We start from the raw sequence: 9,192 nt of genomic DNA, 5'->3' as shown, positions 1-9,192 counted from the left end.
AAGGTGGCGGCTCCGCTGGCCGGCGGGTTGCATCATCCTGCCAGGAGGGCTGTCCGCGATGCTCTGGTCTCCGTACAGCGCTCTGGCCGAACTCACCTGTTACACCTGAGTCAGGGTCTCCATCCCGCCCCTTACTGCTGCTCTCTGGGGCAAGGAGCCCACCCGAGCTTTGTCCCTCCGCAACGACGCTGTTGTTTGTGCTGTTGGCTTCGAGGGCGAGGGAAGGTAGATTTCATGTTTTCATGTGATAAAGGTCATACTCAGGAGGGCTCGGTGGGGATTCCTCGGGCAAGTTGAGGTGGGTAGGGGGCCTCGGGGTTGGGCGCTGCCAGGTACAGTTCCCTGCGAGGGCGCGCGGGGGCTGCGCCAGGAGAGGGGGCACCACGTCGAAGCTGGGTGTCGGTCCCCCACCTCTCCACCCAGCGCGCTTCGGTGTCGGCGGTGATGTCACAGCCGGGACCCAGCCCCCTTTGGCTCCATCTAACCCCATCCCCGCGGCGGCCGCGACGCCCGTCCTCTCCCCGCACGACAAACCAGCTGGCGGCTGGGCTCGGGCGCCGCGCGCAGCCAACCAGCGCGGCGGGAGGGGCGCGGGGCTGGGCGGGGCGGGCGGGGGAGAGCGCAGCCCGTCACGCGGTGCAGCCGTCACAGCGCCCAGGGCAGCCCAAGAGCAGCAGCAGCTCGGCGCTCAGGGACCCGCGCCCCTGCCCGTGCTCATGCCGGGCCGCCTCCGGTGAAGCCAGAGAGGTAAGACCGCCGCCCGCCGGGTTCCTTTGCCGCGCCAGGCATCCCGCACCTGCACCCCTCATCCTGCACCAGCACCGACTGCCCCCGGCGCCAGAGTCCTGGTCGCGGCCAGAACCGCTGGCGCCGTGCGGCCCCTTCCCTTCCCCCATTCCTCCCCCGTCCCCGTGGAGAACAATGGGGCAAATGCAGGGGTGTCCGCCCTTCATTCGAAGCCTTGCTGGGCCCTCTGGAACGGCCCCTTCGCTGCGGCCCTTGCTGCGGCAGGCTGGGATGGGCGAGGGTCGCCTGGGGAAGGGCGAGCGCCGGCGGCGGCATCTCGAGACACCCTCCCTCCCTCCCCGGCTCGACCCCTCTTTGGAGAGGAGCCAGAGAGCTGGGATGCGGCGCGGGCTGAGCCTGGACCAGCGGGGGCGGGGAGGGATGGAGAGGAGAGAAGACTTGGATGGAATCACAGGGGAGGGGCGCGGCTGCAGCGGCCCGACTCTGGGGGAGGGTGCCCAGGGCGGGGGTAGCTGCCCGGGTCCCCAGGGTAGGGGAGGGCAGAGACTGGAGCCAAGAGCCAAACAGGCGGCGGTCTAGGCCCGCGGGGGCTGCTGCAGGAAGGCCCGGCCATAGGCCTGGTGCGCACCTCCGGAGCTGCCCATCATCCTACCCCAACCGTGTCTCCTTCCCAAGAGACCCCAGAAAGACCAATGGCTTGGGAGGAGCCGCCTGCGTCTACGCAGTCAGCGCCCAGTAACAGGTGTGGCCCGGCAGCGGGCGGGGAGGGGGTTGCGGGGCCGCGACATCTCGGCTGCGACGCTCCCCAGGGGCCCGGGCTCGGATGTCAGGGAGGAATACTGTGGGGTAGACCCTCGTACTCCCCTTTTAAGCTGCCCCTCACTCTAACTCTCCCCCAAACCGAGGCATAGCCCTCGAGCTCCGGTAGGGGCGGGGACAGCGTCCCGGCGGGGTGGGGGTCCGCAGTGGGCGGGGCGCTCGGTGGGCGGGAGGGCCGCGGGCGCAGGGCCGTGAGGGGGAGGGGAGAGAGGGAATGCCAAGTCATGGGGCCTGCAGGGCGCGGGCGCGACGTCACCCCAGCGCGGACCCGATGCGCGCCCACGTTCCCTGGAATAGGGACATTTCCCTAGAGACCAGCGGACCCCTCCCCAAGCGGCTGCCCCGCCCCCAAGGGGCGCTGGCATTGTGGTATTAAAGGCCTGTTAGGGCTGGCGGGTGGGAGCTTGCGGCTCCGGAGAGGCGGAGGTGCAGTGGCCCCATCCTAACCCTGGGGACTCAGGCACCCGTTCTTGCACAAGTCACATCGGCCCTGCTCTCTCTGCCCTGCTCAGCTGGCGAAGGGGCTCTGCCAGACCCACCTTGCCCATCTGCCTTTCCGCCTCTCCGTCTGAGAATGTAGCTTCGAGTTTGAAGGGAAACTGTGGGGTCCAGTGTGGGGGGTTGGGGCTGTACCTGCGGCGGCCATTTTGCAGGTGTGGCTGTGGGATGAGGGTAGTCAGGTCTGGAGCAGGGGAGGCACCTGCAGTGGGGTGCAATGTTTGCAGTGCAGGGTGAGCATCTGAAGATGGGCAGAATGTCCTCGGTGGGGTGTGGTCCACAGGGCAGTGAGGCTGGGATCAGGTGTGGAGTCAGGGCCCCCTAACCCCAAGGCTGTCAGTGAGGGCCCCTGTAGGGACAGGCTTGCCTGCTGCCTGCTGTATGTCTCCCCCCCTCCCCCGTCCTCTTCCCCCCCTAGTGCCCACAGACTGTCCCTTGGGGCCTCCTGCTTCACCAGCCACAGCTAGGTGGACACTGAGGTTCTGCTCAAAACCCAGAGCTGGTGAAACTGGGGTTCATACCCAGACCCACAGGTGAGGGGTTCCGGACACCAGCCTTGCTCCTTCCTGTCCTCCCTGGTGTCACCACTGCTGACCCAGGGCTGACCGTGTCTTCTGGAAACAGAGCAGGGAAATCTTCCCATGGGCTCTGGGGAGGGCCAGATGGAGTTGTGGGAGGGACATGGGTAGAGGTGGAGGTGGGAGCCTTGGGGGCTGGGGAGAGCCTTCCTAGGCCACTCAGCTTGCTTGGGCCAGCCAAGGAAGGCGAGCTGGGTGTGGCAGGGCAGGGAATGTTTTGAAGGGGTCCTGGTACCACAGGATGGGGACATGGGGGCTGTGCAGAGGCTACCAGCCCTGGAACCATGCCCTGGCCTTTAGGGTTGACTGACCAGGGCACATACCCAGATGACCCTGCACTTCTAAGAGCCAGGAGGGCCTGCAGTGGAGAGTGGCTAGTCCGGGTCACTTAGCAGCTAATGACCCCCAGGATGAGCACATGGTTGTCCTCCTGCCCATCCCACTTAGTGTTCTTAGACCCAGGACAGGGCTCACCACCCCAGCGGCTACAGGGAACCCAGTGTGTCATCTTCACGGTCCCTCTAATGCCCAGGAGCATCTCAGAACTCTTTTGGGGCAGGACCGAATCCTGCTCCAAACCTGTCGGCTTTGGGATGTCCAAGGGCACAGCCAGGCTGGTGGGCCAGTGACGTCCTCAGTTCTTTTTGTTCCCTTAGCTGACTGCCTCTGCCCACCTGGTTCTGCACCCCCCAGCCCCCAGGCATGCCCAGGGCTGGGGCAGAGGGCCTGGCGAGGCCTGTGCCCCACTGCCCCACCTAAACTAGCAGGTTTGCTGTTTGATTGCTGACAATGACCAGGTCGTGTTTAACTCCTGATCCTGGCTGCTGGCTGGACTGAGGGGTAGTGGATGGCCCCAGGCAACCCCATAGCCCCCAGCCCAGTGCCATCAGGACCCAATGAAGTAGTCATTGTGTTGGGGTCGTTAGAAGGGTGGAGGGCATAGTCAAGGTCAGCTGTCAGCTGAGGCTGAGCCTCCTGACCCCTCCCTGTCCCTCTCAGCCCATCCTGAGGGCCTCAGTGCCCCCACCCACAACACCATCTCACACCTGCTTTCTCCCAAGTTTCCCTGGCTTAGCCTTCGAAGCTGAAGCTGAACCCCTTGTGGCCTGAGTACCACCCTGATCCTGACACTCTGCCTGGGTGGCTGGGCTCCCCCCTCTCTAAAGCCTCCTCACCCTGATTTAATCCTCTAATCCCCAGCTCCTTGGGGTGGGGAAGCGTACCCCGCCCCCCCCCCCGCATCCCCTTGCTCAGATTTTAGCCCCTAGAGGGGCATCTAAGGAGGGCAAGTCTGGACCCCACCTGCCCAGGTTCCCTGTTCTTACTCCTTCCCCTTCCCAACATGGCCCTCGGGCTGGAGCAGCCACCCAGTACACACACACACACACACACACACACACGCTTGCACACTCACCTCACTACACATACCCACACAGGTTCACACACTCATTCCCACACACACAGACACACACAGAGTTTGCAGCCAGCTATGTCCATGTGAGGTTCTTAGAGCCCCTCAAAGGCTGCCACCACTTTGAAGCCCTCTGTGAGCACCCCAGGGTGTCAGCCTATCCCCTCTGTAGGAAAGGCATGGACATTTATTGGGTGCAGATTCTAGTGTACACATCATGTGAGTCCCTTGTTGATGCCGCTGAGACTCCACGAGGCAGGTGGTGTCCCAGACTTGGAGACTGAGGCTCCTGAGAAGGGTGTGCCTTGCCAGGGGGGTGGACCTGGGACTCTCCCCAGCTTCCTGTGACTTCCAGAGCTTTCTGTCCCCCTCTCGCCACCCCCCCCCCAACTCGCCCTAGTGCACTCACCCCCTCCCCCATGGCCCAGCACAGAGCTCCGGAACAGCAGGCGCTCAGTAAGTGCTGTTTCCAGGTTGAGCCTGTAGCTTTTTAACCCAAGTGATCCATTTCCTGAGGGCCCAGGGTGAGCAGCTGCCACTCTGTTAGGGTGGGGTTCTCTTTGTGTCTCCCACTCAGGGCCTGCTGGTTCCTGAGGCAGCTGCCTCCCTTTCTCTGGGTCTCCTGAAATGCAGCTCTTGGTTTCCAGTGGAATGGCCTCCACTGCTCTTGCAGGCCCCACTCCCTGCAGACCCCCTTTTCCTTTAGCCAGCCTCTGGCTTTCCTCAGAGGGAGGCAGTGATGCCCAGGAGTGGCCTGGAGGAGTGTCAGGAGTCCTGGTTCCCACTCCTGGCTCTCAGTTTCTTTCTCTATCTGTCACCATCTCAGGGTGGCAAGGGGCAGGGCTGGACCATTAATGCCCAAGGCCATGGGGCAGTGGGCCCAGGCTTCTGTGGGGCTATCATGGGGCTGAGGCAAGGGGGTCACTCGGCTGCCTAGTGTCATCCTCCACCTGCTTCTGGGGCCAGGGCCACACCATGGCTGTGGTCCCTGGTGCCTGGGAGGCAGCAGTTGCAGAGTGCAGTGGGCCAGGCCCAGACCAGAGGAGAAATCTTAGGGCCGGATCTATCCCCTTTGCTCTGGCTTCACAGTCAGGCACAACATTCTTGGTGTTGTCTTTTCCTAGATCTGAGCTGTCTTTTTCTTATATTGTATGCATTTCTTCTGTCCTCACCTTTCCCCAGCTCTCAGTCACACTCTTTCTTTCTGGTGCCCACACCCCTGGAGGCCATCTCCATCCCTGAGTTGGAGTCTGTGTCTCAGCCCCCAGAGCTGCTTCTTTCTTGGTTTCCTGTCCTGTTTTGCTGGAGCACATCCTTGTGTGACTTCCTAGAATGGGTGACGAGTCCTTGGCTGAGGAAGAGTGTCTTTGCTCTGCCCTAATCTGGGTGGATGGTTTGTTGGACAGCACTTATTTCTGGTAAATCATTTCCCTGAGAACGCTGGCTGCAGTCTTCTGAGAAGTCTTTTTCAGCAACTCCTATTTCCTCTTTGGAATCTCTCAGGATCCCTTCTCTCTGAGGGGCTGTCTCCTGGGTGGGTCTGTGTGTGCTGGTGCTCGTCAGCCCTTTCCACTGAGGACCGGCTCTCTTCTTCCATCTGCCCACCTGCTCCTCCCTGTTCATTTTCTCTGTTGTCTTCCCAGAAATCCTGTGTTGGTCTTCTGTGTTCTTGCCTTTCCCCTCACATATCCTGTCTCCTTGTTTTTGTTCTATGCTCTGGACAATTTTTGGCCTTCATTTTTGAGTTCTCTTTTGGAATTTTGTGTTCAGCATTCACGTTTTGTCTCTGAGAGCTCCGTCTTCCTTGTCTTGAACCTTCCCATTTCATAGCACCCTCTTCTTGTTTTGGAAGTGTAGGGTCTTCTTGAAACATTCGGAGTACATTCAGAGGTTTGGGGTTCGTTCCTTGGTTTTGCTCTTGTCCCACGGTTTCTCTTTCCCTTGGGCTTGTTTTCTGCTGGTTATTCAGTCCTTCACTTTGAAGCTCTGTGCCCTGCTTGCACACATGAAAGCCTTGTTGGTCCATTCAGGTGAGGGAGGTTCGTCAGGCTGGTGTCCTGTGATCTGAGTGGGGTTCCATCAGGAGCTCAGTGGGGTATGCATTGGCAGGCCCTGCTTTAGGTGGAGCGGTGGGAGCTGGCTGCCCAGCTGTGCCCCCATACCAGAATGCGGGGTGCCAGCATGCACACCGAAGACTTCCCTCTTGCCAGACGTTTTCTTCCATTTCTGTAGAGAAGAACCTTCAGCTATTTGCCTGGACATTGGCAGCTTCTGCCCCTGTGAGGCGGGGCAGGGGGATGGGTGTGGCTGTTCTAGGACACACTGCACCCAAGGTGCCCTTTTCAGCCTGCACCCCCTTACCCAGCCTTGAGTCTGTGACCACCTAGTCATCACTCCTCGCACATGCCCCTCTCCTCATCAGCAGCCAGCAGCTTCCCCCAAAGGGTCCCCAAAGAAGCTTTCTCATCTCTTCTCAAAGTTCTCACCCCTCCTGGCAATGTTGGGGGAAGCTTGCCCTTCCTCCTGCCCTCCAGCATGTGGTGTGTCTGATGCAGTCACCCCAGTTCCCCACCTTCACACCCCTCTGCAGCCAGCCCCATCCTGGCTCTGCCGCAGGCAATAAGGATGAGCTCTGGACTCCTGCCACATCAGTCTGAGTTCTTGCTCCCCTTCATGACAAGACATCTCAAAAGAAGTTAAGTCTTTAAAAAAATACAGGATATGTTAACAAACGTTTAGCCATGTGCCCACCATCAACCTTAGAAATAAAGCATTTCCCCTGCACCTGCAGTGCTCACACCCACAGGCATCTCTGACCTTCCCAGGGAGCGGGGTCTGACATTACCCCACCTTTCAGCTCGGGGAAGGTTCTGTCCATTACTGACTTAAGGGAGGACCACTTGGATGTCTTGGTAGCATCCAGGTCTTAGACCCCAGCCTAGAGGTTCATCAGTGCCTCGACTTTGGTACCCAGTGCTCTTAGAATTCCATTATCTGCCCCTGGGCTCTCGGTCTGTAAAATTATTTGCGAATCTGATACCTTGTGAGCTGTAGCTCACTGGATGGCTTGTCTGCATCTGTCTGAACCATGATTTTGAGATTCTAAGGATCCACAAATGACTTCATTTTCACACCTGGACAGCCACTGTGTGACCAGACATGGGGGAATGTCCAGTCTCTGGTAGGTGGGGGCTTTAACATATGAATTTGTGGGGACACAGACATTCACTTCATAACACCAGTTGTCTCAGCATCACTGGATTAATAGTTCTTCCTCGTCTCATTGCCCTGTAAAGTCACATTTTTCAGGTAGCAGAAGGGCTGTGTCTATGTGGGCGTTTCTGATGTCCCTTCTGTGACTTTGGTGATTTCCCACCTTGTTCCAACCACCTATCTTATTACTATAGCTTTATATTAAGACGATATCAGTAGGGCATGTTGCCTTCTATCCTCTTGTATTTCTTTAAATTTGTTATTGGTGTTCTTAGCATCTTACTCTTCCATATACATTTTTATTTATTTTTATTTTTTAAAATATATTTTATTGATTTTTTTACAGAGAGGAAGGGAGAGGGAGAGAGAGTTAGAAACATTGATGAGAGAAACATCAATCAGCTGCCTCCTGTGCCTGCAACCAAGGTACATGCCCTTGACCGGAATCGAACCTGGGACCTTTGAGTCCACAGGCGGATGCTCTATCCACTGAGCCAAACTGGTCAGGGCTTCCATATACATTTTTAGAAGCAATTTGTCAAGTTTCATAAATAATGTGATGGAAATTTCATTTGAAATTATGGAAATTTTGGATTCATTTGGGTGAAAAATAAGATATTGAAAAAAAATTTTTTTCCATGAACAGGTTATAATTCTTTACTTAGATTTTCTATAGTGTTTTTTGTAATGTTTAAGATTTTTCTTCATAGAAGTTATATGCATCTTTTGTGACATTTATTCCTATAAAGGTACTTTATACTTTTGGTTATTTTTAAAATGGTACCTTAATATTTTTTTAACTCTGTCTCTTGTGTATACCAACATGGTTGGTTTCTAGCAACTTTGCTGAAAATATTTGTTTGTGGATGCTCTTGATTTCTGTGCAGATAAGTAAATAGTCTGTAAATAATAACAACTTGGCTTCTTCCTTTCCAACCCATAATTTTGTCATTGTTATTTCTTTTTCTTGCCTTATCACTCTGGCTAGTACCACTGCTACAGTGTTAAATAGAAGTGGTGATAGCAGACATTTTAAACTTGAATTTAAAGGAAATGTTCCTAATATTTCACCATTAAGTGTGATGTTTGGGTAGGTTTTTTAGTAGATGCCTCTTCTAAGATTAAAGAAGTTTTATTTTATTCTCATATTGTCAGAGTTTTATCATAAGTGAGTTGGGATAATTGAGTGCTTCTTCAGTATTTATTGGGAAGCTCATTTGGATTTTCCTCCTTAATGTGATATGTGGTGAATTACATTTAATAGCTACACTAACACTCAGCCATATGTTATGTTACCATACTAATACTCTTGGAATAAGCCTGCTGCATTATCCTTTTTTTTCCTACCTGACTTTCCTGCTAATATTTTGGACTTTTGTATCTGTGTATTTATGTTCATCAGTGAAATTGGTCATTTCTCAACTTTTCTTTGTCTAATTTGCTACCAATTTGTCAGATTAGCCTCAGTGAATGAGTTGGGGATATAATTTCTCTCCCTCTGTCTCCTTTTTCTTGTTCTCTTAAAGAGTTTGCGTAAGATTACCTGTGTGTGTGGGTTTTTTTTAATGTATGGTAGAACTTTCCTATAAAAAAATGTCTGAGTCTGCTGTTTTACTTGATAGTTATATTTTTAAATTGTTGAATCAATTTCTTTAATGATTGTAGGAAAATGCAGGTTCCTACTGACTCATTTTTTTCTCCTACATATAGGTCACCTGATTCTAGACATTTCTATATAATGGAACATCTGAATTATGCTTTCTTCCTATAAAATATGTTGGCTTTGTTTTGTCAAGCAGATAAATTGCTTGGGGACTAATTTGATAATTTCAAACCTGATTTTAAGCTTTTCTAGGGTTACTCTAGAGTAGACATCACTCCAGGGGTGGTTAACCCCAAAGGATGAGTTCTTTGGGTTGTCTACTG

General features: G+C 54.6%; 1 protein-coding gene across 30 annotated transcripts in view; it reads left to right on the top strand.

The window, feature by feature from the left end:
* The first annotated feature begins 610 nt into the window (after window positions 1-610).
* Window positions 611-9,192, top strand: part of KIF1A (kinesin family member 1A) — a 74,643-nt gene continuing 66,061 nt past the window's right edge. For 29 of the 30 annotated variants that reach the window (XM_080668491.1, XM_080668490.1, XM_080668489.1 and 26 more), the window contains exon 1: window positions 611-747. The gene's annotated coding sequence lies outside the window, so the exon portion shown is untranslated. Of the gene's footprint in view, window positions 748-1,153; window positions 1,490-9,192 lie in introns of those variants that run through there. The other variant, XM_080668481.1, reaches the window with a different exon arrangement.

The sequence above is a fragment of the Plecotus auritus genome (genome assembly GCF_963455305.1).
Source record: "Plecotus auritus genome assembly, chromosome: 5".
Classification (NCBI taxonomy): domain Eukaryota; kingdom Metazoa; phylum Chordata; class Mammalia; order Chiroptera; family Vespertilionidae; genus Plecotus; species Plecotus auritus.
Note: the sequence above shows the minus strand (reverse complement) of the source record. Positions and strands in the feature narration are given on the sequence as shown.